This window comes from Neovison vison, chromosome 6, assembly GCF_020171115.1.
Source record: "Neovison vison isolate M4711 chromosome 6, ASM_NN_V1, whole genome shotgun sequence".
Classification (NCBI taxonomy): Eukaryota; Metazoa; Chordata; class Mammalia; order Carnivora; family Mustelidae; genus Neogale; species Neogale vison.
In genome coordinates this window covers 17,891,319-17,899,665 of record NC_058096.1, presented here as the reverse complement: position 1 = coordinate 17,899,665, position 8,347 = coordinate 17,891,319, and positions in this window count along the sequence as shown.

Below are 8,347 nucleotides of genomic sequence, written 5' to 3'. Positions count from 1 at the left end.
AGTCATTCTTTGGGATTTATAACGTCTTGTATATTAAAAAACCCTGTTAAAAAACATGCTACCTAAAAAAAGTAACACATTAGCATTTATCAAGACCTGAGTGTTAATTATAATCATGATGCTGAAAGTTATGGCTAAATGATTTACTACTAAGAAGCCGAAAGCTTCTAGATATGTCTGGATCCAAGGACAGAGCCAAAGATTGAAAGATTCTAATGATACCAAAAAAACAAAACAAAACAAAACAAAAACCACCCCAGACCAACAAATTATGGGATCTTTCCTGCCTACCCTTTATCTCATCCGAAACTGCTATTATTTCATGATTGATTTAAGTATTAATCATGCTCGATGCTATGAGTTCATCAAAGATGGTCTAAAATATAGTATGTTGGCTTCATTTTTAGAGCTTTATGGGAGAATTGGTTTTCTTCTTTGCTCTCTCTTGAGAATTTTTCTTGGTTGTTGTGTCTGTCCTAATGCTACAGTAATTGGCTTCAGCTTGGACCTGTGGTTTTGTATATTGCCATGGAACCTCATGTTTAACCAAGCAGTTTCTGTATACACCCTTATCTTTGATTTTGATTATGTTTTGTACTCTAATAAATTATCCCGACTTTCCCTTTAAGAAATTAAAGTATATTTACAGTCCAGGTTTTGTCATATTGAATTCCAAGTCCTATTAGTTGGTGGAGTCTTTCCATGACCTTGTTCAATTGTCAACAAAGGTAGTGGATTGCTGATGAATTAAATAGGTATTTATTGTCTCCAGTAGGAAAGTGGGGGAAGGAATGTCTTTGCCTTTCCACATCACCTGACACCATTATTCTAATTTTATTCATTAACTTTATTTTGCCATGTGTGCAACCCATCATGAAATCTGCCCCTCTTCATTCTAGTTTGGCTCCCAAATAAAATATTAGTCAGTTAGTTCATTTTAATTTGTCATATGAAAGTCATGTCACTGTTCTGATGCTAGGATTCTGACCAGATGGGAAATGGATGAAATACATGTTGGTAGAGGAAATAGAAATCCAGAGCATGGAAAGGAGGACCAGACTCCTTAGGTGGGATGCCTCAGTTGATGATCTTAAGTAGTAAGAAGCATTAGTTTCCAACATGTGGTCTGGATATTGAAGTTAGAAGTGGTGAAGGCATAGGAAGTAAGATGTAAAGACCAAATTATTCTGGTTCACAGCTTTATTTTTAGAACAGCCTAGAGTAGGAAGGAAAGCAAGTAAAAGGAAACAACTTCTTATCTGAACAGAACTTCAACAGTCCTGCTTGTAAAGGCCAGTCTCCTGCCAGGTTCGTCCTTGGGATTTATCACACACCAACTTGTTCAGCTTAAGAAATACTCCAGCAGTTTGAGAAGCCAGGGACATCTCCATCAGAAAGCCTTATGGCAGCCCTACTGTAAGCCTATGCAAGAATTTGGGGAACTCATTCCAAACTAGAGGGAAGGATCCTCTAGTCTAGTGATCTTCATTCAACCCATGGGCCTTAGACCGCTTGTGTCAGAAACTGATGTATGTTGACATGCAGATCCCTGGGCCCTACCTGAGGCTGACTGGAGCAAAATTTCTATGGGCTGAAGTCTAAGAATCTGCATATTCACAAACATAAGTTCTTAGAGGGTCCTTATTCACAGCTAAGACAGATGCTTATCCTTGGAGACATGTCAAACCCATCACTTGGGAATGAAGGTAGAAAGAACTTTGAACTTGCAGCTCAGATGGGCTGAGTTATTTTCAGTAGAGTTTCCTATTATGGATAAAATAATTGTCACATCAGTAACAAAGGGCTTCATAAAATAGTCCAACCTTCACGGGTGACAAAATTTCCTATTATTCTTAAATCCTGATATGTTCTGGAGAAGTTGCATTTTTTTCAAGTTCTCTCCGGTAAATAAATGTGTTGAGGTTCTGAATGCACTTGTAATACTTACCCTGGAAGGTAATCTAATAGAATAAAATGTCATGCAGCTCTTTAGAAGACATCTGTTTAGATAATATAGAGGAACAAATGGACTTGTGTCTGTGTCCTTATATACTATACTATATATTTAAGTTTCATATATTATTTCTGTGTTGCATTATTTAATAAACACAGGCTATGCACAGTCCTAGTGCTTTTAAAAAATTTTTTATTTATTTATTTGATAGAGAGAGATCACAAGTAGGCAAAGAGGCAGGCAGAGAGAGAGGGAAGAAGCAGGCTCCCTGCCGAGCAGAGAGCCCCGATGCGGGGCTCAATCCCAGGACCCTGAGATCATGACCTGAGCCAAAGGCAGAGGCTTTAACCCACTGAGCCACTCAGGTGCCCCAGTCCTAGTGCTTTTATTATAATCTAATATAATATTAATTCATACTTATTTAATTTTGATAGCAGAGTAGAACTGAAGTAGCAATGATGTATATAGTGATCTGATATCGAAGACTTTTGCCCATCTGCTTTACCGTGGTAATTGGTACATAAAGAATAAGCTTTGGATTCAGACAGACGTTGGTCCCAGCTTTCACCCTCGCTGGTTGTATGACCTTGCACATTAATTAACTTCTCTGAATCTCTGCTTTCTCAACTATAGGAAGACGACAATAGTATATTACTTCTAAAATGTAGAAAATCACCTTAGTCCAATGTCTGGAACATACCAGATGCTCAGGAAATGTGATGCCCTTTATTGCACTAGAGGAAAGAGTCAGGTGGCATTTTGTAGCTTCTGTATGCTCAGCTATAGTCTGTTATTAAGCTGGGAATATTTCACACTCCATCGTTTCTTTCTTATCCTTATAATTGTCCTTTATTCAAAATGCAGCCATCTCCTTCCACAGGAACAATGAAGCATGTTACCAACCACACTCTGTCATTAATTTTGCACAAACCCTGCTGACAGTGACCCTTCCAAGAAGTAGCATTCAGTCCTTTGCCTTAAAAAAGTGTTTCACAAAGGTTCGTAGGCGTGAGCATTATACTTAGTCCTTCCACTGCTTCCGTGTGGCAGCGTCATCAGTACTAGGTACATTTGCAGTTTGGTTCGGATCTGTTTCTCTGCTTTGTTCAAAAGGTACCACTGACCTTTCCAATTAGCTGGGTTGCAGATGACTGAACTTGCACATAGGAGGGCCAGTCAGAAAATGAATCTTCCCTATTTCTGCTCAGGCAGTCATGAGGAGTCAGGGAAAATGCTGCTGAAAGTCCATAAATCCTCTATCTTCCCTCCTGAAGGGATGTGAGAGAACAGCTCTCCTGTCTTTATATATGACGGCATTCCTGAATGTGTGGGGAGGGTTTTTGATATCAAATTTTTCTGCCAAGATCGCAGGTGGCAAGAGTTAGCATCCTGCAGTTAGGAGCGAAATTAGATTGGGACTGGTAAAGGAAACATTAATATGTCTGGCGTATGTAAATCACCTGAGCTCTTTAAATGAGCTGTGGATAGGTTGCATGTCTCGGACTGAACACCTGCAATGAGAAGGAGGATCAAGGTGGACCGGGGGGCAAGCTCTGGACTGCATCTAAGCCATAAGAGGAGAGAGACAAACTAAGACCGTGGAGTCCATCATCTTATTCTACTTCTAAAAGGGCCATTTCATCATTTCTAAAAGCAGACGGAAAGCAGGTGAGCTTCTCCCAGCAATGAAACCAGCTATTAACAGAGAAAACACATGTTTTGGAAAGCCACACTAGCTGGACGGTGAGGGCCCAATGCAGGCCCCAGGACCATAGAGATCTCCAGATGAGTGAGAGAGAGGTTGGCAGAGCTTGGGAGAGGCTGTTCTTACCTGAGAATCAGCATTCCAGGACTTCCCAGAAGGCTGAAACACAGTAAGCCAGAGCAAAGTTCCCACAGCCTGGGAAAAGACTGGCCACTGGGATACTGAAATACTGCCAGATCTAACATGCCTGCAGGCCCATGTGAAATGGCTGCTGGTTTCACTGGTGAGGTGAAGCAGTCACCTGTGAATTACTTTTGAGAGTGAACATCAGGAGAGCTTGGTAGCAACTTGACTTTGCATGACACCCAAAAGTGGATCCAGTGGGCTTATATTGTGTGTCTTGGACTTAGAACATTTTCTTTTTATTTTTAAATACAAATTGCAAGGAAGATTGGCCCTTCATCACAGATTGTTTCTCTGTCCACTGACATTTTCTTTTCCTCTTGTATCCATCCTCACTATTCACATCCTTCCACAGAGAAGCTCACAACTTTTAGGTCTCAGGTTCTTCCTCCTCAAGGCTCATCTCTGACTCTGTACCCAAATCCAAGGTGTACGTATATGGGGATTTTCCCAAACCACCAAGCAAATCTCCCACACCAGCTGGGTGCCCTGTAATTCTGTTAAACTCTGACACTGTCCACCTTGAGATCGTGTCAGATTCCACAGGTCAAGGACTCAGTCCTATAAGACCCCTCCACACTTCAGATATCAACTGAAAGTCCAATATATCACATGTGGTTCTGACTGAGTAGGTGCAGGTTGGAAGCTCCAGTGACTTCCTCCTTAGGTTTGATTCTGCTGCAGTGGCTCACAGAGCTCAGAGAAGCATTTTACTTACTAGATTACTAGTTTATTATAAAAGTGTATAACTCAGGAATAGCCAGGTAGAGGAGAAGCATAGTAAGGTATGGGGTAAGGGCATAGAGCATCCATGGTTTCTCCAGGTCTACCATTCTCCCTGAACCTCCATGTGTCCACCAACCTAGAAGTTCTCAGAACCCCATCATTTTAGGGTTTTACAGGGCTCATTACATAGGCATTAAATCATGACCATTGGCAATAAGTCAATCTTTAGGCTCCTCCCTGCCCCAGAGGTCAGAGGGGTGATTAAAAGTTCCAACCCTGTAATCACTGGGTTGGTTCCCAGTTGATATCCAGCTCTTGTTCTCAGGTGCTTTCCAAGTCACCTCATGGACATAAGAATGGGCACAACTGGGGCACCTGGCTGGCTCAGTCAGTGGAGCATGCGACTCTTGATTTCAGGGTTGTAAGTTTGAACCTCATATTTGGTGTAGAGATTACTTAATGAAAATACTATTAAGGCAGAGGAAACAAAAGTGAAAATGAACTTTTGGGACTTCATCAAGATCAAAAGCTTCTGCACAGCAAAGGAAACAGGCAACAAAACAAAGAGGCAACCCAAGGAATGGGAGAAGATATTCACAAATGACATTACAGACAAAGGGCTGATATCCAAGATCTATAAAGAACTCCTCAAACTCAACAAACACAAAACAGATAATCATTTCAAAAAAGACATGAATAGACACTTGTCCAAAGAAGACATACCAATGGCTAACAGACACATGAAAAAATGTTCATCATCATTAGCCATCAGGGAGATTCAAATCAAAACCACATCAAGATACCACCTTACACCAGGCAGAATGGCCAAAATCAACAAGACAGTAAACAACAAGTGTTGGAGAGGATGTGAAAAAAGGGGAACCCTCTTAGACTTTTGGTGGGAATGCAAGTTGGTGCAGCCACTTTGGAAAACAGTGTGGATATTCCTTAAGAAATTAAAAGCAGGGGTGCCTGGGTGGCTCAGTGGGTTAAGCCTCTGCCTTCGACTCAGGTCATGATCTCAGGGTCCTGGGATCGAGCCCTGCATCAGGCTCTCTGCATCAGGAGGAGCCTGCTTCCTCCTCTTTCCCTGCCTGCTTCTCTGACAACTTGTAATCTCTATCAAATAAATAAATAAAATTTTAAAAAAAGAAATTAAAAGCAGAGCTTACCCTATGACCCTGCAATTGCACTACTGGGTGTTTACCCAAAGATACAGATGTAGTGAAAAGAAGGGCCGCTCCTACCCCAATGTTCATAGCAGCAATGGCCACAGTCGCCAAACTGTGGTTCTGAAAGAACCAAGATGCCCTTCAATGGATGAATGGATAAAGAAGATATGGTCCATATATACAATGGAGTATTATGCCTCCATCAGAAAGAAAGGATGAATACCCAACTTTTGTATCAACATGGATGGGACTGGAAGAGATTATGCTGAGTGAAGTAAGTCAAGCAGAGAACAGAGTCAATTATCATATGGTTTCACTTACTTGTGGAGCATAAGGAATAACACGGAGAACATTGGGAGTTGGAGAGGAGAAGTGAGTTGGGGGAAATCAGAGGGAGAAAGTGGACTCTGAGAGACAAACTGAGGGTTTTGGAGAGTGAGGGAGGAGAATAGGGTGGGCCTGGTGCTGGGTATTGTGGAGGGCACGTACTGCATGGGGCACTGGATATGGTGCATAAACAATGAATTTTAGAACACTGTAAAGAAAATTTAAAACACGTAAACAACCAAACAAATAAAAATATTATTTTAAAAAGACCCCTTTTGGAAATTCTGAGAGTTTTAAGAGGTCTGTGCCAGAAATGGGACAACCTAAATATATATTTCTTCTTATAAATCACAACATCATCTATATGATACTGAGTGCTGACTTGAGAGCAAAACATTTCTTTTGAAAGTTTCAAGAATATTACCCTTAATGAAACAATAACTAGAAAAAATTTTTTTAAAAAGTTCATATGACTCTAAAAATGTGACAGAAATAGTAGCAAGCCTGGCTGAAAAACTGGGTTCTCCCAAGGTTTTCCCAAGAACACCATTCTCCCAATGGTGTCTGACAGAGAAGATGATTTTGCAAACAGTTCCTTGATGGTTGTTTAGTCATTTAGACAGCTGTTGCGTTATTTCAAGATCTGTGAGGAAGATGCAGGCAATAACTTCAACAGTTTATCATTGTAAGCTGTATGGTTTAAAAAAAAAAAAAAGATTGAACTAATTACAGCTGATGCATAACATTTTAGCCACTTCCTAGAAAATGACCCAAATGTATATTTTTGGTCAGAATTGTAAGCCACCATGGCACCACGTGGTTTAGCTATATGAAGTGGATCGATTTTTATACAATCACTAGTTTCTCTGTGGCATTTAACCTGGCCAGAGTCGGGTTACACCACCCTCATTGACCAAGTTCCCATGCTTTGCTTAGGTCTTCAAATGTCTCAGGAAGCGGTGTTGAGAGGAATGAGGAGTTTGACCCTCCTGGACATAGGTCGCCATGTTTACCGAGCTAACAATGTCTTGACATATCCAAGCAAACTTTTCTCCATACAGGAATGATTTCCCATTGCGCCTCAAACTTCTCTCCATCCCGGTAGTGAAGATGAAAGCTCTACTCCTCTGAGGTAGTAGAAGACAGTTATGTCACTGCCAAAAGACAGCTTTTCACACTCGTGCTTTCCTCGAGAGAATGTAAAACTAATTGGTGTGCGACATGAGAGCATGACGTTTGGCGGAATTGGCAGGTGTGAACATACTTTCTTCACACTTCACAGCCATCCTGGGGGAAGTGACAGAGATGTCCTGATCTTAGCTGTTGCCCCTTGCACAGTGCTGGCCGCTGCAGAACACTCCATACCAATGGAGAAGATGTGTGCTACTGTGGGAAGAACCGACATGTGATTTGGTTTTGGCAACAGATCCTCATGACATTGTGCTGGAAAGTAATTCATTAGCTGTGGGATCTTGCACAAATTTGGGCATTCTGAGTTAAGGTGGTTTGATCACTATTATGTCACACGAAGAGGGACTTTTGAAGGGTAGCTTTAAAAGGACCTGTAGATCAATATGAAAATGAAATGAAATATTTCAGTTTATTTTTTTAAGGTTTTATTTATTTATTTGAGAGAGAGAATGAGTGGTGGGGAAGGGTAGAAGGAGAGAGAGAGGGAGGGAGAAGCAGACTCCCTAGTGAGCAGGAAGCCCTCTGTGGGGTAATCTCCCAGGACCCAGAGATTATGACCTGAGCCAAAGGCAGATACTGAGCCACCCAGTTACCCTGAAATGCTTCTGTTTAATGAAAAAATTCTACTTGGAGAATATAGTCAACTACTTAAAGCATGTGTATGGGCATACATGCATCTGTGTGTGTGTGTGTGTGTGCATGTGTGTTGTAGGGAAAGAGAAAATCCACTTAGGAGAACATGTATAGAATCTATTAAAAACCATATAGCTGAGGCACAACCCTTAATCTTGTAAATGTAAAAAAACAAAACAAAACAAAAACAAGTGTGCATCAGTATGAGTGAAAAAGGAGAGCCAGAAAATATCAATGTGAGTTATGACATCAATAGACCAATGAATTGCCAATGACACAGAGGTGCTTTATGAGCCTTGGCAGCCAATTAGGTAAAACTTTCTCCTGGCATAGCAATTTGAAGTGGTTATTAACCATGTATACTGAAATTTGATGGGCTAAAAAAAAAAAATGAAGTTCTTAAAAAATAACTTTCCCATCGAATTGTTCCCTCCATGATGGTTTAAGAACAAAAAC